The following is a 21878-nucleotide window of genomic DNA, read 5'->3' on the forward strand; positions in this document are numbered from 1 at the left end:
AAGATGGAAGCAGATCAGAATAAAATAATAGAGCTTTCTCGCACTGTTGCCTCCTTGCAGGAATTCATCCAGGCTAACGTTGCTGTGGTGCCAAACCCTTCTCCAACCGCCCCCTTGCCCTCAGCGGTACCGTCGACACCAGCGGACAACACCACGCAACGAGAGGATGCTAGTGGCACCGCCCATGATGGCTTCACCGTCGTGAATGGAGGCGCCAAACCAGCCAGACAAGCGATTTATCCTGTTCATTGCTTCAACAGGTTTGCCATTCTGGAGGAGGAGGACGAGCAGGAGAGCACCTTCCTGGTGGGTGACTCCATGATTCGCCAGCAGGTCGTTGAGTTCTGCGGCAGAGTTCCTCGTCGAAGACGGAACTATTGCTATCCTGGTGCTGGGATCGACGACATAACTGCTGCTCTCGAGGAGATCTCCTCCCAGGCTACTAATGATTCACTGTTTGTTATTCACACAGGTACGAACGACGTCACCACGACCCGGTCTGAGGAACTCCTGGACAAGTACCGTAGGCTCATCCAGCAGTATAAGTCTAAATCCCCTAACATTTTGATTTCAGGAGTTCTACCACGGACTTGGGCGGAGAGTGACTTTTTCAGTAAGGCCTTCAGCCTAAACAACCGCTTACAGACTCTTTGTAGGGAGCTTGACGTGGAGTTCTTCAACGCATGGGACAGTTTCTATGGACAAAGTGAGCTCTTCCACAGGGACGGATTACACCTTTCTCCCATCGGGGCAGCCAGATTCGGAAGGCTCCTCAACGACGCAGTACGTGTCATCCGAGCAAAAAACGAGTCACAGCCACGTCCCTCCACCCCGCCCGTGTAAATAGACGCCGTGCATCGCAACAAACCCGTAACCGTGATCCCGCAAGTACCACCACCTCTATAACCAAGCCTCTAGATAACTTAGAAATCCTTAGTTTCAATGCGCGTAGCCTAAGTAACAAATTTGATGAACTGAGATGTCTTGCTCTAACAGAAAATTTTGACATAATTGCTATAACCGAAACATTTATCGACACCACAAATATTGACTTAAGTTCCGAATACAACATAGATGGCTACAGACTCTTCAACAAAGATCGTGTAAACCGTAGAGGCGGTGGCGTCGCCCTTTATGTCAAAAGCTATTTGCAACCCACTGACAAAACACCGGGAAACAGTAACGTTGAACATTTGTGCGTGCGAGTAAACATTGCAAAAGTCAATTTAAATATATCTGTCACCTACAGACCTCCCGGGCAATCACTCGATGACGACCTTGAAATGTACAGCGTCTTAAGGCAGTCACTTAATAACAACGACTCACTGATATTAGGAGACTTTAACCTCCCCCATATCGACTGGGCGACACTGTCAGGTACAGAAGGCGAGTCTCATAGAATGATCGAATTTCTAGAAGAAAATTATCTAAGCCATATGGTTTCTGAGCCAACTCGAGAAAATAATATACTCGACCTTGTTATAACGACCCAAGATAACCTAGTCAGTAGTGTCACGGTAGGAAAACACCTCGGTTCTTGCGATCATAAATTAGTGCGCGTCGACATTAGAGCTCAATCATCAGTGACTGAAAATAAAGTAAAGGTGCCCAATTTCAAAAGAGCTAACTTCGTAGAAATCCGACAAAAACTAACAGAAATACAACTATCAGATGACGGCAACGTAGATGAAGCCTGGCTAAGCCTTAAAAATCACTTACTCACTCAGCAGAACACATTCGCCCCCTTGTGCGAGAAGCGAATTAACACTAATAAAAGCCCACCGTGGTTTAATAGCGAAATTAAACAATCAGTCAATGAAAGAAAATTGTTTTACAGGTTAAAGAAAGAACAAAGCACGCCCGAAAACATTAGACTTTATAATGATGCCAGGCGACGAGTAAAAAGACTAGTAGGTCAGGCAAAGCGTAGATATGAAGAAAATATTGCAGCCAACTGTAAAAATAATCCGAAATCTTTCTTCAGTTACATAAACAACAGAAAGGCGATCAAAAGTGGTATTGGACCTTTAACAAACAGCGACGGTGCACTAGTGACTGACAGCCAACATATTGCAAACCTCTTAAACAATTACTTTTCCTCGGTGTTTAATACTAACAGTCTTCCTCTCGCTACCACCAACACCAGTACTATTGTAAATCTCGAGCATGCATTGCCTAATTTTGAAATAACAACCGATGAAGTCCTTAAAGCTCTCCATTCACTTAAAACAAATAAAAGTCCCGGACCCGACAAAGTATATCCTATACTGCTTAAAGAAACAAAGAGCGAAATACTCTCCTCCCTTACTACCCTATTCAATATGTCCTTGCGACAAGGCATCGTCCCTTCGGATTGGAAAAAGGCCAACGTGACACCGATTTTTAAGAAAGGAGACAAAAAAATACCAGGTAACTACCGACCCATTAGTCTAACTTCAATTCTAGGTAAGCTACTTGAGAGCATAATTAGAGACAAAATTGCGAATTACCTCGAAAGCCACTCATTAATTGGGGCTTCACAACATGGCTTCCGTAACAAAAGATCCTGCCTATCAAACCTATTGACCTTTTATAACGACCTCTTCTCAGTTTATGACGTAACCAAATCATTGGACGTAGTCTATCTTGATTTCCAGAAAGCGTTTGATAAAGTCCCACATCATAAATTACTTTATAAATTAAAGCAAACAGGTATTGACGGTCAAGTAAACCAGTGGATCGCGAATTGTTTTTTCAACAGACAACAAAGAGTGCTGATTGACGGATTTAACTCAGAGTGGGCGCCGGTCACTAGTGGCGTCCCTCAGGGCTCGGTTCTTGGCCCAGTGCTCTTCATTATTTACATCAACGACGTGGATGTTGGACTCAATAATCGCATTAGTAAATTTGCAGACGACACAAACATTGGTAACTCGGTTCTCACTGACGAAGACAGGCAAAACCTCCAAGAGGATTTGCACAAAATTTCAGCTTGGTCGGATAGATGGGAGATGCCCTTTAACGTAGACAAGTGCCAGGTCCTTCAAGTTGGAACGAGAAATAAGAAGTTCGATTACGAAATGCGCGGTGTTAAACTCACAAGCGTTCAGTGCGTTAAGGACTTGGCGGTCAAAATCGCGTCAAACCTCAAATTCTCACATCAATGAATCGATGCAGCAAATAAAGCGAACAGAATGTTGGGCTTCATTAAAAGAAACTTTTTATTCAAGAATAAAGATGTGATACTTCCGCTCCACAATAATTTAGTCAGACCCCACTTGGAATATGCGGTACAGCTTTGGTCTCCTCACCATACAAAGGACATTGCTAAATTAGAAGGTGTTCAGCGTCGGGCAACAAAAATGATCCCTTCCTTGCGCAACAAGTCCTACGAAGAAAGGCTTTCCACCCTTAACATGTTCTCTCTTGAGAAACGTCGCCTCCGAGGAAAACTGATCGAATGTTTTAAAATACTTAATGGTTTCACGAATGTAGACAGAACAAAATTGTTTATGATCGATGACACTTTGCAAACGAGGAACAATGACATAAAACTCAAATGTAGACAAGTAAATTCGGGGAGGCGGTGGCTGAGTCGTCAAAGTAACGGCCTCGTGTTCAGGAGGACATGCTGTCCAGAAGACCACCTATCAACCCGGACTCTAGATTCTAGGATCAAAGATGAGCTCTGGGAGGGCAGCATGAGCCAATGCAAGATGGCGCCACTATAAACACTCGCCTGCGCCAGAACGGGCTGGGCCGACCATCAGGACCTACCGGAAAGAAGCCTTGGACCGACCATCAGGATCCACCAAAAAAAAAAAAAAAAAGACTGCACCAAATTTTTCTTCACCAACGTTGTAGTGCGAGAATGGAATAAGCTCCCACCGTCAGTGGTCCAATGTAACACGATTGACTCCTTTAAAAACAAGCTCGACCGTCACTTCCTTGAACTTAATATTAACTAGAGTAGAAAAGCAACGTTTTGGAGCCATCTGATTAGTGTAGATTCACTTAGGTTTAAGGACAGACCACCTAGTCTGGACCATGGGGTCTGTGTGGTTTGATTTTCTATGTAATTCTATGTAATTCTAACACAAAGCAAAGAACCAATAATTATTGGGGACTTTAATTGTCCAAACATTGACTGGGGACTGTTGACTGTAGATCAAGATGGTTACAGGCTTATAGAAATGGTGGAGGATTCATTCCTCACTCAAGTTGTAACTCAACCGACAAGAGAAAAAATCTGCTGGATCTGGTATTAGTAAGCGACCCCGACCTCATTCGCGACTGTGAAGCTGGTGAGAAACTTAATGGTTGCGATCACTACTTAATCCGTTTCAGTGTCAACATAAATCATAAATTCGTGGATAATCCGTTAGTGATACCAGATTACTAAAAAGCAAATTTCAACTTAGCCCGTGAGCTGCTTCACCCTGCGACCTGGGACCAACTTAACCTCACCGACAATACAATCGACAACGCGTGTAACGTCTTCAAAGATAAGCTCCTGGAGTTAGAGAAGGCTACAGTGCCTACGAAATCCTGGCGAGTAAATGGTACCGTAGATCCACCGTGGATGACCAGAGAAATAAAAAGGGCAGCAAACTTGAAAAAAAGGGAATGATAACCTAATGAAAGAGAATGACACGGCCGAGACCCGTATACAGTATCACAACAGCCTCAGAGCATGTCGCACCCTTATTCGGAGTAGTAAACGCAACTATGAAAAAGAAATAGCGCACGAAAATAAGACAAACTCCCAAAACTTCTTCACATACATCATATCAAAAAAGAAAGTTAAATCTAATATTGGTCCCCTGACAGACGAGATCGGATCTGTAGCCCAGGACAGTAAACAGATGGACAGAATCCTCAACAGTAACTTCGCATCCGTATTCACAGTCGAGGCCATCGAAACCATTCCCGAGGGCCCTGACCCGCTAAGAGGGATCACGCCCCTGGGAACTGACTCAATATGCGTGAAAAAGTACTTGGATAAACTCAATACGAATTAATCAACGGGACCCGACAACTTGTCCACGCGGTTATTAAAAGAGCTTAAAGAGCAAATACTTCAGCCACTCACTAACATATTTAACCGGTTAGTACAACTGAACAAGGTCCCAGAAGACTGGAAGATGGCGAACGTAACACCGATTATCAAAAAAGGAGACAAAAGCGTTGCATTAATATACAGGCCCATAAGTTTGACATCAGTGGCAGGAAAAATACTCGAAAAGATTATTAGAGACAAACTTGTTAAGTTTCTAGAAGTCAATAATGTAATCTCCGACACCCAGCATGGCTTCAAAAACAAGCGCTCATGCCTAACGAATTTATTATACTTCTTCCAAGGTATATATAAGAACTGGGATGCCCACATCCTCAGTGATGTTATATACCTGGACTTTCAGAAAGCCTTCGACAAGGTACCGCATGAGCGACTCCTTAAGAAACTGCACTCGGCGGGCATTGGAGCCAATTTGATCGCATGGATAAGAGATTGGCTCACCGACAGAAAACAACGAGTACTACTCAACGGACAGACTTCCGAGTGGCTTCCTGTCACTAGTGGAGTGCCTCAAGGGTCAGTGCTGGGACCCATTCTCTTTATCATATATATCAACGACCTAGAATCAGGACTGAAATCCACAATATCGAAATTTGCTGATGACACCAAGGTGGGTGGAAAGACAAAGACCGACTGCGAAATCATTCAGAAAGACCTCGATCGCATTATCAAACGGTCGGAAATAATGGCAAATGTCCTTTAATGTTGACAAATGCAAAGTCATGCACATTGGGTCCAGAAATAGTAACCACACATACATCTTGAATGCGAAACCTCTGCAGGCGATGCAAGAGGAAAAGGATCTTGGGGTCACTATCAGCAATGACCTGAAACACGCGAATCTCTGTTAAAAAGCATATAACAAAGCCAACACTATGCTCGGGTTCATAGCGAGGAACTTCGAGTGTAAAACGCCAGACGTGTAATTCCATGGTAAGACCGCACCTCGAGTATGCAGTACTGTTCTGGTCTCCTAATTACAGAAAGGACATGGATTTACTATTATAGAAAGGATTCAACGACGCGCCACGAAAAATGATTCCAACCTTAAGGGCTCAACCGTACGAGGAACGACTCAAGCGACTCAGTCTCTTTGCACTGAAGAAAAGACGCCTGCGAGGGGATATGATTCAAGTCTTCAAGTACCTAAAAAAGTTCAATAACGTCGACTACTCCAAATTCTTTGAACTGCAAACCAACTCAAGAACTAGAAACAACGGTTTATCCATTCAGTCAAGTCGATGTAACACAGACATTGGAAGGAGTTTCTTTTCAAACCGAGTCATCCGCCACTGGAACAATCTTCCCTCAGAAGTAGTAAATGCGAATACCATCAACTCCTTCAAGTATCGAATCGACCGTCATTTCGTTGCGTCAGGAGTAAACTGAATACCGAGGTGCTTTCATCTGCTCCCCAGGCCCCAAGTGGCTGTCAAGCATATTAAATCACCAGAGCGGGCAACCTCGTAATGAGCCAATAGGCTTTCTGTTGCCTGCATTTCCTTGTTTCCATGTTTCCTCCGTTGCCGTGCCTGCACGCTGAGAAGTGAGAGGGATTGAGGAACGAGGGTAAGGCTGCGTTTACACCAAGCGAATCGAATCGAATCCATTCATGAAGAATCATTTGACTCAAGTCATTTTGAATCTGCATAGTTCCAACTGACTGAGTCCGAGTCAACATTCAAAAGGCAGTACCAAGGCAGGCTTTAACGTATATGGACGTATACGCTGTCGCTGAAATAGCAGCGTTGCTGTGGCTGAGGCAGCGTAGGCGTAGGCGTCAGCAACATGAAATTAATGTTAAAATACCTGAATTTGGGAGCTTTGGACATCTGTTCTTAGATTTGATGAATAATCCAGAGAAATTTAATGACTTCTTTAGGATGACTAAAGAACAATTTAAAATGTTGGTAGAGTTGGCTGGATCCACCATAAAAAAGTAGAATACCAATTACCGACGTGCAATTATGTCACGCATTTCAAACGTAGACCAAACACCGTACAGTTGCCAAATGAGAATATCTAGCCATATCCATAACGTTTTGTGTCTTCATTTGTTTAAAAAAAGATGCAGCGTAATGTTGTTTAGTAAATCGTAGGGTGCGGCAATTCCTTCTTTGGCTCAGTAGCCTACAATAATTCTACTGTGGTAAGTGAATAAAAACTGTTAACTCGCATTTGCATTTCATTTATGTAGCAATATCCTTCCATAAAGCAGCTATGGCATCCCGATTTCGGTGCTTAGGATCACTGGGATCATATATCGCACGTCGTTCTCGTACTAAATAGCATGGTGCTTACTCCTCCGTGACCCGCCTTGACTGATGAAAAAATGGGTCCAAACCAATCAGTGACTCTGAATTGCCATGAATCGTCATGATTTGAATTGAATCGATTCGCTTGGTGTAAACAGTTACATTGAAACTAGTGTGGCGAATCAAGACGAATCATGAATCGTGTTGATTCTTCATGAATGGAATCGATTTGATTAACTTGGTGTAAACCCACCTCCTCCTCCTTCCTTCCCACAGCTACTCCCTCACCGCCTCCTGCTCTCGCTATTCCCTTTGCTCTAATCACTCGCCCCCCTTCCTGTCACAGTTACCTCCTACCTCTTCGCCTCCTCCCTCCACCTTTCACCATAAGAGCAAACCGCTGCCTTGCCTACCCATTTTACTTTACCGCCAACTAACTGTCCCGGCAAATAAGGGAAAAAAGGCACCTTAAAATTCCAAGCCTCACCCTGAAGCCAACGTCCCCGTAATGCACAGTTAAAGTTATAGTGCTGAAGGGCGCGAAAGCCACCCGAGCCGTCCCTGCTACTGCCGCCGCCACCGTCTCCCTCCGTGCATCCTGTCTGAAGGTGACTGCTCAGTGCCTCGCCAGCCAGCCCCCCAGCCAGCGGATGAGGCCGAAGCAGAGACAAGGAAGAGGGGATGAAGGAGGATTTGCCGACGAGAAGAAGAAAGGTGAGAAGGAAAAACTTAGGGAAGGAAAACAAAGAGTAGATTAAAGAAAAGTGTGTGAAAAGGCGGAAATTCGTTTTTCAAAAAGATCTTTTCATACGAGAGAAGAGGTGGAGGGAAAATATATAGTGGAGGAAACATAGAGCAGATAAGCAAGAAAACGTATAACTGTAGAAAATACAACAAGATATCAGCGAGAACGGAAATCCAGGTTAGAAATAGGTTGTGTGATACCTACGGAAAGAAGAAAAGTGAGGGGCATGGAAAATGTGGTAGAGGAAAGCGAGAGGACGCCGGAATGAAAACTTAATGATATATAATTTAAAAAGTATTTGAGTAACGGGACGATTAGCCAGAGAGAACGGAAATTTAGTTTAGTATAAATAGGTGTGATTTGCATGTACGAAGAGAGGAGAAGTGGAGAGAATGGAAAATACGGTTATGAAAAAAGAGAGAAGATTGAAAAGAAAAATGATATAAAGGAAAGTGCGGAGGAAAGCAGAGAGCGAGTTTCAAAAAGGTTTTCGGAAAATAAAGAAAAAAATCCAGTGGCGGAGGCAAAAGAAGAATGGAAAGAAATGGTAATAACGGGGAAAGTGAATGAGTTAGTAAATTAAATAGTAACCGAATAGAAAAGAAACTGAAATTTAGAAAGAGAAAATGCTATGACGTAAGATATAGTTATAGTGAACAAGTCCATTAATTTAGAATCAATTTAGAATCAATTTAGAAAGAGAAAATGCTAAGACGTAAGAAATAGTTTTAGTGAACAAGTCCATCAATTTAGAATCAATTTAGAATCAATTTAGAAAGAGAAAATGCTAAGACGTAAGAAATAGTTATAGTGAACAAGTCCATCAATTTAGAATCAATTTAGAAAGAGAAAATGCTAAGACGTAAGAAATAGTTATAGTGAACAAGTCCATCAATTAACATTCTTCTTCGAGCATGAGGGAGGCCGAGCATTTATGAAGCTATAGGAAGGTCTAGCCATAATATACTCGGACTATACTGTGCCACAATAACTGCTTGATAATCGCTTGACCACGACTTGCTGTCTGTTGGTCGCTTGAATGTTTCCATGTGTATTGGCAGCCTGAACTATGCCTCTCTCACATTCTCGTACACCATCGCCATACACTCCTCAGCCATATCTACGCACAGACCATAATGGTAATTCCTTAATCTCTAATTTCTGCATTAGGGACGATATTGACAGTGTGTAGGTGTGGGGTGTGTGGGGGGCTTCCGGACATCACTGAGAGATTCACACCTTTCATGCGGCGTTCAGTAAAAGACGCGTCATATGCGTAAAAACGGAGCTCCAATCAACGCTCTCCTTGATGCCGACGAACGATAAAAACAGAACATGCTCGTTACTTCCAGACGAACGGTAGCCGGGGAAGAGACGTGAGTGTGTGTGTTTGTGTGTGTGTGTGTGTGTGTGTGTGTGTGTGTGTGTGTGTGTGTGAAGGAAACATGGAAACATGGAAACATGGAAATGCAGGCAACAGAAAGCCTATTGGCTCATTACGAGGTCGCCCGCTTGGGTGATTTAATCTGCTCGACCGCCACTTGGGGCTTGGTGAGCAGATGAAAGCACCTCGATATTGAGGAGCAGATGGAAGCCCCTCGTTATTCAGTTTACTCCTGACGCAGCGAAATGACGGTCGATTCTATATTTGAAGGAGTTGATGGTATTCGCATTTACTACTTCTGAGGGAAGATTGTTCCAGTGGCGGATGACTCGGTTTGAAAAGAAACTCCTTCCAATGTCTGTGTTACATCGACTCGACTGAATGGGTAAACCGTTATTTCTAGTTCTTGAGTTGGTTTGCAGTTCAAAGAATTTGGAGTAATCGACGTTATTGAACTTTTTAGATACTTGAAGACTTGAATCATATCCCCTCGTAGGCGTCTTTTCTCCAATGTAAAGAGATTGAGTCGCTTGAGTCGTTCCTCGTACGGTTGAGCCCTGAAGGTTGGAATCATCTTTGTGGCGCGTCGTTGAATCCTTTCCAGTAAAGCAATGTCCTTTCTGTAATTGGGAGACCAGAACTGCACTGCATACTGAGGTGCGGTCTTACCATGGAATTATACAAGGATAGCATCACGTCTGGTGTTTTACACTGAAGTTCCTCGCTATGAACCTGAGCATAATGTTGGCCTTGTTGTATGCCTTTTTACAGTGATTCGCGTGTTTCAGGTCACTGCTGATAGTGACTCCAAGATCCTTTTCCTCCTGCATCGCTTGCAGAGGTCTCCCATTCATGATGTATGTGTGGTTACTATTTTGGGACCCAATGTGCATGACTTTGCATTTGTCAACATTAAAAGACATTTGCCATTTTCCGACCATTCGATAATGTGATTGAGGTCTTTCTGAATGATTTCGCAGTCGGTCTTTGTGAGGGCATCTCCACCCACCTTGGTGTCATCTGCAAATTTCGATATTGTGGATTTCAGTCCTGATTCTAGGTCATTGATATATATGATAAAGAGGATGGGTCCCAGCACTGACCCTTGAGGCACTCCACTAGTGACTGGTAGCCAATCGGAAGGCTGTCCGTTGAGTAGTACTCGTTGTTTTCTGTCGGTGAGCCAATCTCTTATCCACGCGATCAGATTGGCTCCGATGCCCGCCGAGTGCAGTTTAAGGAGTCGCTCGTGCGGTACCTTGTCGAAGGCTTTCTGAAAGTCCAGGTATATAACATCACTGGGGATGTGGGCATCCCAGTTCTTATATATACCTTGGAAGAAGTCTAATAAATTCGTTAGGCAGGAGCGCTTGTTTCTGAAGCCATGCTGGGTGTCGGAGATTACATTGTTTTCTAGAAACTTAACAAGTTTATCTCTAATAATCTTTTCGAGTATTTTTCCTGCCACTGATGTCAAACTTATGGGCCTGTAGTTTAATGCAACGCTTTTGTCTCCTTTTTTGAAAATCGGTGTTACGTTCGCCATCTTCCAGTCTTCCGGGACCTTGTTTAGTTGAACTGACCGGTTGAATATGGTAGTGAGTGGTTGAAGTATTTGTTGTTTAAGCTCTTTTAATAACCGCGGGGACAAACTGTCGGGTCCCGTTGACTTGTTCGTGTCGAGTTTGTCCAAGTACTTTTTTACTTCTTGGTCGCATATTGAGTCAATTTCCAGCGGCGTGATCTCACTCGGCGGGGCAGGGCTCTCGGGAATGGTTTCGATGTCCTCGACTGTGAATACGGATGCGAAGTTACTGTTGAGGATTCTGGCCATCTGTTTACTGTCCTGAGTTACAGATCCAGTCTCGTCTGTCAGGGGACCAATATTGGATTTTACTTTCTTTTTCGATCTTATGTACGTGAAGAATTTCTTGGAGTTAGTTTTGATTTCGCGCGCTATTTGCTTTTCATAGTTGCGTTTGCTACTCCGGACATGAGGGAGAAGGGATAAAGGAGAAGGAGGAGGAGGAGGTAGAGGTAGGGATGGAGGAGGATGAAGAGGAGGTAGAGGTAGGGATGGAGGAGGAGGAGGAGGAGGTAGAGGTAGAAAGGAGGAGGGAGGCAACAGTTTTAAAGGGAGAAGAAGAAGAAGAAACAGAAGAGGGAACTCGGCGGTGGAGGTGAAAACAAGAAACCCTTCCCCGGCTGAGATACAAAGAAGAACAAATGGCGGAGAAGAGAAACACACGAAGCAAAGGAAAGAATTCGGGAACCCGTATTCTGTAGAGGAAGGATTACCTCTGCGTGTGTGTATTTGCAGGACGAACCCGGGAAGGCAATATTATGAAGGGGAAGGAGGAGGATGGAGGGAGGGAGCGCGGGGAAATAACTGCACGGAGGAGGAAAAAGGAAGAGGAGGAGGAGGAATGTTGTTTTGAGGAGATGAGAAGCAGTGCCTCGGAGGAAGGGAAGATATATCGTGGATGGTACAGAACGACGTGTGTGTGTGTGTGTGTGTGTGTGTGTGTGTGTGTGTGTGTGTGTGTAAGGGAAGACCGCGAGATAAAAATACTATGTGGTGGAACGTAAGAAGGAGAGGAAGCTGACAGATCTGTGTAGGAAGGGAGGAAATAGGAGAATGAAAAAAGAACTGCAGGGATAAAAGTGAGGAAAAGACCGACCATGCAGTGAGAAAAGAAAAAGCAGTACAGGGGAAGAAGAGGAAAGAAAAGGATAGGAGTATAGAGAAATGAGGTTATCAGATAAAAAAAACGAAAGAAATACTGGAATAAATGTGAGGAAAATAACGACCACGCAGTGAGAAAAAGAAAAGCAGTACAGGAGGAGGAAAGAAAAGAAAGGACTCGGAAGGGGAAAGAAGTGTCGTCATCAGATAAAGATGGAAAGAAATAACAGAATAGATGTAAAGCAAAGAACGACCATGCGGCGAGAAAAGGGAAAGAAGTACAGGGGATGGAAAGGGAAGAAAGGTAAAAAAGAAAAGAAATATTGGAATAAATGAAATGAAAAAAAAAACGAACAACGAAAATGGGAAAAACAGTTCAGAGGAAAAAAGAAAAAAAGAACGAGGGGAAAGAGGAGAAGGAATACGAAATTAGTACAGGGAGATGAATGAAAAGAAAGGAATGGGAGTAAAGAGGATTGAGGTCATCAGGTAAAATAAAATAAAAAAGAGGTACTGGAATAGATGTAAGAGAAAGACAATTCAGAAAAAGAGAACGAATGGAAAAAAAAAGGAAAAGGATGAGCAATACAGGGAAAGAATATGAAAGAAAGAAAAAGGACCACAGAGGAATGAGATCATCAGGTAAAAAAAATGAGGTACTGGAATAGACGTAAGGGAAAGACAATTCAGAAAAAAAGAACGAATGAAAAAAAAAGGAAAAGGATGAGCAATACAGGGAAATAATATGAAAGAAAGAAAAAGGAGCACAGAGGAATGAGATCATCAGGTAAAAAAAAAAAGGAAAACTACTGGAATAGATGCAAAGGGAAACCCAATCAAGAAAAAAAAAAGAACGAATGAAAAAAGAGAAGGAAATGGAAGAGCAGTACAAGGAAACAATATGAACAAAAGAAAAAGGAGCACAAAGGAATAACGTCATCAGGTAAAAAAAGGAAAGGTACTGGAATAGATGCGAGGGAAAGACAATCCAGAAAAAAAAGAAAGAACGAATGAAAAAAGAGAAGGAAATGGAAGAGCAGTACAAGGAAAGAATATGAACAAAAGAAAAAGGAGCACAAAGGAATGAGATCATCAGGAAAAAAAATAAAGAGGTACTGGAATAGATGTGAGGGAAAGACAATCCAGAAAAAGAAAGCAGAACGAATGAAAAAAACAAAAGGAGATGGAAGCGCAGTACAAGGAAAGAATATGAACAAAAGAAAAAGGAGCACAAAGGAATAACGTCATCAGGTAAAAAAAGGAAAGGTACTGGAATAGATGCAAGGGAAACCCAATCAAGAAAAAAAAAAGAACGAATGAAAAAAGAGAAGGAAATGGAAGAGCAGTACAAGGAAAGAATATGAAAGAAAGGAAAAAGGAGCACAGAGGAATGAGATCATCAGGTAAAAAAAAAAAGGAAAACTACTGGAATAGATGCAAAGGGAAACCCAATCAAGAAAAAAAAAGAAAGAACGAATGAAAAAAGAGAAGGAAATGGAAGAGCAGTACAAGGAAAGAATATGAACAAAAGAAAAAGGAGCACAAAGGAATGAGGTCATCAGGAAAAAAAATAAAGAGGTACTGGAATAGATGCAAGGGAAAGACAATCCAGAAAAAGAAAGCAGAACGAATGAAAAAAACAAAAGGAAATGGAAGCGCAGTACAGGAAGTAGAAAGGAAAGAAAGGAAAAGGAGCAGAGAGGAGTGAGGTCATCAGGTACAAAAATAAAGAGGTACTGGAATAGATGCAAGGGAAAGACAATCCAGAAAAAGAAAGCAGGACGAATGAAAAAAACAAAAGGAAATGGAAGCGCAGTACAGGAAGTAGAAAGGAAAGAAAGGAAAAGGAGCAGAGAGGAGTGAGGTCATCAGGTACAAAAATAAAGAGGTACTGGAATAGATGCAAGGGAAAGACAATCCAGAAAAAGAAAGCAGGACGAATGAAAAAAACAAAAGGAAATGGAAGCGCAGTACAGGAAGTAGAAAGGAAAGAAAGGAAAAGGAGCACAAAGGAGTGAGGTCATCAGGTAAAAAAAAAAAAGGAAAAAGGTACTGGAATGGATGTAGGGGAAAGAACGAACAATGGGAAGGAGCAAAACGGTTCAGGGAGAGAGAGAGAGAGAGAGAGAGAGAGAGAGAGAGAGAGAGAGAGAGAGAGAGAGAGAGAGAGAGAGAGAGAGAGAGAGAGAGAGAGAGAGAGAGAGAGAGAGAGAGAGAGAGAGAGAGAGAGAGAGAGAGAGAGAGAGAGAGAGAGAGAGAGAGAGAGAGAGAGAGAGAGAGGAACGAGGGGAAAGAGGGAGAAGGGTTCGGTTGCCAGGTACAGCTCTCACTTCTTATAATAACTTTTTAACCTTCTTTTTCGGTATTTCCTGTCGAGTCAGTGCGCATTCATCCGGCCAATCAACCTCCTATTTATACCTGAAAACATTCGTGCAGCACCATAAATATTGTCAATTGTTCGCTGGTATTCCTCACGTAACCTTGGCAGTCATCGTCCGGCATTGTTTTTATTGTTGTTGTGTTCGGAAAGAGAGAGAGAGAGAGAGAGAGAGAGAGAGAGAGAGAGAGAGAGAGAGAGAGAGAGAGAGAGAGAGAGAGAGAGAGAGAGAGAGAGAGAGAGAGAGAGAGAGAGAGCAAGGATCAGAAAAATAATGCATTGAGAATAGTCGTGAAAAGATCAGGGAAAACAACAACAACAACAACAACAGCAACAACAACAGAGCAAAGCGTACCCGAAAGTAACAATACACACCAAAGGAAAAAAAAAGGAAAGGGAGAGAAAAATAATCAAACATAAACAGACACACACGGAAAGTAAATGAAAAAAAAAGCACTCGAGGAGAACAGACAAAACAAGCCAATAAGAGAGAGAGAGAGAGAGAGAGAGAGAGAGAGAGAGAGAGAGAGAGAGAGAGAGAGAGAGAGAGAGAGAGAGAGAGAGAGAGAGAGAGAGAGAGAGAGAGAGAGAGAGAGAGAGAGAGAGAGAGAGAGAGAGAGAGAGAGAGAGAGAGAGAGAGAGAGAGAGAGAGAGAGAGAGAGAGAGAGAGAGAGAGAGAGAGAGAGAGAGAGAGAGAGAGAGAGGGTAGTAATTCTCCACTATTTTCTCAACAACATAGTAAAGCGTCAGTATAGCCTTGTCATCCCTTCCTCTGCATTCCTCACGCTCTGACAACCCTCATCGTTCTGTTCTGTTTTTATTGCATTGGGAAAAAAAGGGGGTTTCCAATAACTCTCTGCTGTAAAAATTTCTCACCAACACGAACCATCCGAACAGCACCGTGAGAGTTGCCGTCTGTTCCAATGCATTCCTCGTGTATAAAAAGTCTGTGGTATAGCATAGAAGTAAAGGGGTGTCCGGTAACTCTCCATGACTGATATCCATAGACAAAACAAGCCTTTCCTATAAGAGGGGAGTAGCGAGATGAGAGTGTAAGGAAAGTATCAAGACCAATGCATTCCTCGTGTATAAAAAGTCTGCGGTATAGGATAGAAGTAAAGGGGTGTCCGGTAACTCTCCATGACTGATATCCATAGACAAAACAAGCCTTTCCTATAAGAGGGGAGTAGCGAAATGAGAGTGTAAGGAAAGTATCAAGACACCTCTCCATCTGAAACTGACCTCTTTTCTTGCCTCTAATCCCTTTTTCTTTTGATGGAGCAACGCCTAAGGTTTTTTTTTTATCGTTTTTTGCCCTTCAGGTGCCTCCCTTGCTGTAAAATAACAAATTGCACCATAAACATTAGCTTTGTTTCCTTCATTTTAACGCATGGCAACCACCGTTCAATTCTATTTTTTCTTACCCTGCAAAATATGTGTTGCAGGGAGAGAGGGAGGCAAAGGATGTGCTGTAGGAAGACAGGAAAGCAAAAAATGTGTTGTAGGATGAGAGGGAAGCAAAATATGTGTTGTGGGGAGAGAGGGAGGCAAAAGATGTGTTGTAGGGAGAGAGAAAAGCAAAAGGTGTGTTGTAGAGCGAAAAAGGGAAGCAAAAAATGTATTGTAGAGCGAGAAAGGGAAGCAAAAGATGTGCTGTAGAGAGAGAAAAGCAAAAGATGTGTTGTAGGGAGAGAGGGAGGCAAAGATGTGTTGTAGGGAGAGAGGGAGGCAAAGATGTGTTGTAGGGAGAGAGGGAGGCAAAAGATGTGTTGTAGGGAGAGAGAAAAGCAAAAGATGTGTTGTAGGGAGAGAGGGAAGCAAAGATGTGTTGTAGAGAGAGAGGGAGGCAAAAGATGTGTTGTAGGGAGAGAGGGAAGCAAAGATGTGTTGTAGAGAGAGAGGGAGGCAAAAGATGTGTTGTAGGGAGAGAGAAAAGCAAAAGATGTGTTGTAGAGAGGGAGGGAAGCAAAATATGTGTTGTAGGGAGAGAGGGAGGCAAAAGATGTGTTGTAGGGAGAGAGGGAGGCAAAAGATGTGTTGTAGGGAGAGAGGGAGGCAAAAGATGTGTTGTAGGGAGAGAGAAAAGCAAAAGATGTGTTGTAGGGAGAGAGAAAAGCAAAAGATGTGTTGTAGGGAGAGAGAAAAGCAAAAGATGTGTTGTAGGGAGAGAGAAAAGCAAAAGATGTGTTGTAGGGAGAGAGAAAAGCAAAAGATGTGTTATAGGGAGAGAGAAAAGCAAAAGATGTGTTGTAGAGAGAGAGGGAGGCAAAAGATGTGTTGTAGGGAGAGAGAAAAGCAAAAGATGTGTTGCAGTGAGAGAGGGAGGCAAATTTTGTGCTGTAGGGAAGGAGAGAAGCAAAGATATGTTATAGAGACAGAGGGAAGCAAAAGAGGTGTTGTAGGGAGAGAGGGAGGCAAAAGATGTGTTGTAGGGAGAGAGGGAGGCAAAAGATGTGTTGTAGGGAGAGAGGGAGGCAAAAGTTGTGTTGTAGGGAGAGAGGGAGGCAAAAGTTGTGCTGTAGGGAAGGAGAGAAGCAAAGATATGTTATAGAGACAGAGGGAAGCAAAAGATGTGTTGTAGGGAGAGAGGGAGGCAAAAGATGTGTTGTAGGGAGAGAGGGAGGCAAAAGATGTGTTGTAGGGAGAGAGGGAGGCAAAGAATGTGTTGTAGGGAGAGAGAAAAGCAAAAGATGTGTTGTACGGAGAGAGAAAGGCAAAAGATGTGTTGCAGAGAGAGAGGGAGGCAGAAGATGTGTTGTAGAACGAAAAAGGTAAGCAAAAGATGTGTTGTAGAGAGGGAGGGAAGCAAAAGATGTGTTGTAGAGAGGGAGGCAAAAGATGTGTTGTAGAGCGAGAAAGGTAAGCAAAAGATGTGTTGTAGAGAGGGAGGGAAGCAAAAGATGTGTTCTATGTAAGAGGAAGGGGCGCAAAAAGGGTTCCCATGCAGTAACTCTTCGGGCGTACTCTCGTTACGGGCCGGCGATGGCTGCACCCGTCTGACCCCTTTTTGTTTTAAGAGCGAGGATTGTTTTGGTACTGTGGACTGGCGCGCGGGATGGCTCTGAGCTGTGTACGGTAATGGCTCTTGCTGCATTTTTTTTCCTGTTGTCTTTCTCCTCCGCTTTGTGTTAGGTTTCAGCTTTCGTCTACTTTTTAGCGAGTTTGTTTGTTTTTATTTTGCTTGTTTTTGTTTTTTTTATCTTCCCCTTATTGGCTTGTTTTGTCTGTTCTCCTCGAGTGCTTTTTTTCTTTTCTTTTACTTTCCGTGTGTGTTTGTTTATGTTTGTTTATTTTTCACTCCCTTTCCTTTTTTTTCCTTTGGTGTGTGTTGTTGTTTTTGGGTACGCTTTGCTCTGTTGTTGTTGTTGTTGTTGTTGTTTTGCTTGATCTTTTCAGTACTATTCTCTATGCATTATTTTTCTGATCCTTGCTCTCTCTCTCTCTCTCTCAAAAAAAAAGTTTCAATGCGCGTAGCCTAAATAAAGAATTTGATGAACTGAGATGTCTTGCTTTAACAGAAAATTTTGACATAATTGCTATAACCGAAACATTTATCGACACCACAAATATTGATTCAAGTTCCGAATACAACATAGATGGCTACAGACTCTTCAACAAAGATCGTGTAAACCGAAAAGGCGGTGGCGTCGCCCTTTTTGTCAAAAGCTATTTGCAACCCACTGACAAAATACCAAGAAACAGTAACGTTGAACATTTGTGCGTGCGAGTAAACATTGCAAAAGTCAATTTAAATATATATGTCACCTACAGACCTCCCGGGCAATCACTCGATGACGACCTTGAAATGTACAGCGTCTTAAGGCAGTCACTTAATAACAACGACTCACTGATATTAGGAGACTTTAACCTCCCCCATATCGACTGGGCGACACTGTCAGGTACAGAAGGCGAGTCACATAGAATGATCGAATTTCTAGAAGAAAATTATCTAAGCCAAATGGTTTCTGAGCCAACTCGACAAATAATATACTCGACCTTGTTATAACGACCCAAGATAACCTAGTCAGTAATGTCACAGTAGGATAACACCTCGGTTCTTGCGATCATAAATTAGTGCGCGTCGACATTAAAGCTCAAACATCAGTGACTGAAAATAAAGTAAAGGTGCCCAATTTCAAAAGAGCTAACTTCGTAGAAATCCGACAAAAACTAACAGAAATACAACTATCAGATGACGGCAACGTAGAGGAAGCCTGGCTAAGCTTTAAAATTCACTTACTCAGCAGAACACATTCGTCCCCTTGTGCGAGAAGCGAATTAACACTAATAAAAGCCCACCGTGGTTTCATAGCGAAATTAAACAATCAGTCAATGAGAGAAAATTGTTTTATAGGTTAAAGAAAGAACAAAGCACGCCCGAAAATATTAGACTTTATAATGATGCCAGGCGACGAGTAAAAAGACTAGTATGTCAGGCAAAGCGTAGATATGAAGAAAATATTGCAGCCAACTGTAAAAATAATCCGAAATCTTTCTTCAGTTACATAAACAACAGAAAGGCGATCAAAAGTGGAATTGGACCTTTAACAAACAGCGACGGTGCACTAGTGACTGACAGCCAACACATTGCAAACCTCTTAAACAGTTACTTTTCCTCGGTGTTTAATACTAACAGTCTTCCTCCCACTACCACCAACACCAGTACTATTGTAAATCTCGAGCATGCATTGCCTAATTTTGAAATAACAACCGATGAAGTCCTTAAAGCTCTCCATTCACTTAAAACAAATAAAAGTCCCGGACCCGACAAAGTATATCCTATACTGCTTAAAGAAACAAAGAGCGAAATACTCTCCTCCATGTCCTTGCGACAAGGCTTCGTCCCTTCGGATTGGAAAAAGCCTAACGTGACACCGATTTTTAAGAAAGGAGACACAAAAATACCAAGTAACTACCGACCAATTAGTCTAACTTCAATTGTAGGAAAGCTACTCGAGAGCATAATTAGAGACAAAATTGTGAGTTGCCTCGAAAGCCACTCATTAATTGGGGATTCACAACATGGCTTCCGTAACAAAAGATCATGCCTGTCAAACCTACTGACCTTTTATAACGATCTCTTTTCAGTTTGTGACGTAACCAAATCATTGGACGTAGTCTAGCTTGATTTCTAGAAAGCGTTTGATAAAGTCCCACATCGTAAATTACTTTGTAAATTAAAGCAAATAGGCATTGACGGTCAAGTAAACCAATGGATCGCGAATTGGTTGAGCAACAGACAACAAAGAGTTGTGATTGACGGATTTAACTCAGATTGGGCGCCGGTCACTAGTGGCGTCCCTCAGGGCTCGGTTCTTGGCCCGGTGCTCTTCATTATTTATATCAACGATGTGGATGTTGGACTCAATAATCGCATTAGTAAATTTGCAGACAACACAAAGATTGGTAACTCGGCAGAAAATTTCAGCTTGGTCGGATATATGGGAGATGCCCTTTAACGTAGACAAGTGCCAGGTCCTTCAAGTTGGAACAAAAAATAAGAAGTTCGATTACGAAATGCGCTGCGTAAAACTCACAAGCGTTCAATGAGTTAAGGACCTGGGGGTCAAAATCGCGTCAAACCTCAAATTCTCACATCAATGCATCGATGCAGCAAATAAAGCGAACAGAATGTTGGGCTTCATTAAAAGAAACTTTTTATTCAAGAATAAAGATGTAATACTTCCGCTCTACAATAGTTTAGTCAGACCCCATTTGGAATATGCGGTACAGTTTTGGTCTCCCCACCATGCAAAGGACATTGCTAAACTAGATGTTCAGCGTCGAGCAACAAAAATGATCCCTTCCTTGCGCAACAAATCTTACGAAGAAAGGCTTTCCACCCTTAACATGTTCTCTCTTGAGAAACGTCGCCTCCGAGGAAAACTGATCGAATGTTTTAAAATACTTAATGGTTTCACGAATGTAGACAGAACAAAACTTTTTATGATCGATGCAACTTTGCGAACGAGGAACAATGGCATAAAACTCAAATGTAGACAAGTAAATTCAGCCTGCACCAAATTTTTCTTCACCAACGTTGTAGTGCGAGAATGGAATAAGCTCCCACCATCAGTGGTCCAGTGTAACACGATTGACTCCTTTAAAAACAAGCTCGACCGTCACTTCCTTGAACTTAATATTAACTAGAGTAGAAAAGCAACGTTTTGGAGCCATCTGATTAATGTAGAATCACTTAGGTTTAAGGACAGACCACCTAGTCTGGACCATGGGGTCTGTGTGGTCTGACTCTCTCTCTCCGGTCTTTCCCTTCCTTTATCACTTTTTAAGACCATCATTTCCAGCTTCCTGTGGCCCTGCTGCGTCCGCTTAAGAGTAGAGGGAAGGATAGGGAAGGGAAGGACATGAGAACGAATGAGGGTAAGGGAGGAGGAAGAATGGAAAGGAAAGGGGTTGAAAAGGTGGAGCTGGGAAGAAGAGTGGGGAAGGAAAAAAGTAGTAAAACGAAATGGTAGGAGGAGAGAGAGGGAAGGGAAGAAAGATGGGTAAGGAAATTGAGGGAAGGAAGTAGAAAAAAAGAGTGGGAGAAGAAAGAGGAAAGAAAGGAAAAAGTAGTACGAAAAGGGAAGGAAGAATTGGGGATTGTAAAGGGGAGGAAGAAGAAGAAGAGGTAAGGAAAGAGAAAGGGGTAGGGAAAGGAAAGGGATAATTTGTCAAAGAAAAAGGGAGCAAAAGGAGATTGATACTACAGCAGGGGAGGAAATGAATAATATAATAAGAATAAGAAGGGGAAAGCAGAGAGGTAGGGAGAAGAAAGCAATAACATAGCAGGAAGAATTTGAAAAGATAGAGGAAAAGGTGGGTGTAGGACCATGAGGATATAACTGAAAGACAAGAATGTAAGGGAAGGGGGAAATAATATTTAGAGGAATAGGAAGAGTTTGAATAGAGGAATAGGAAGAGTTTGAAAATATAAGAAAGATGTTGGGTGTAAGAAAATGAAGGTATAATGGAAAGACAAAAGGATGAAGAAGGAGGGTGAAGGGTATTAGGAGGGATAGGGAGAATGGGAGGGTGAGAGAGGGACGAGCAGCCCTTTAATAAGCTTCATGTCCCAGGCGAGGTATCAAGGGACTAGAGCAGTGGTACCCCAACTGGAGGGCCCGCCCCCCTGGGGGGGCGTGAGCTGGATACAGGGGGGTGGGGGGGGGGCGTGATTCCATCTGCCAAAATTGCAGTTTGCGCACACACACACACCCACACACACACACACACACACACACACACACACAGAGACTAGAGATATATATATATATATATATATATATATATATATATATATATATATATATATATATATATATATATATATATATATATATATATATATATATATATATATATATATATATAT

This window comes from Eriocheir sinensis, chromosome 10, assembly GCF_024679095.1.
Source record: "Eriocheir sinensis breed Jianghai 21 chromosome 10, ASM2467909v1, whole genome shotgun sequence".
In the NCBI taxonomy this organism is placed as follows: Eukaryota; Metazoa; Arthropoda; class Malacostraca; order Decapoda; family Varunidae; genus Eriocheir; species Eriocheir sinensis.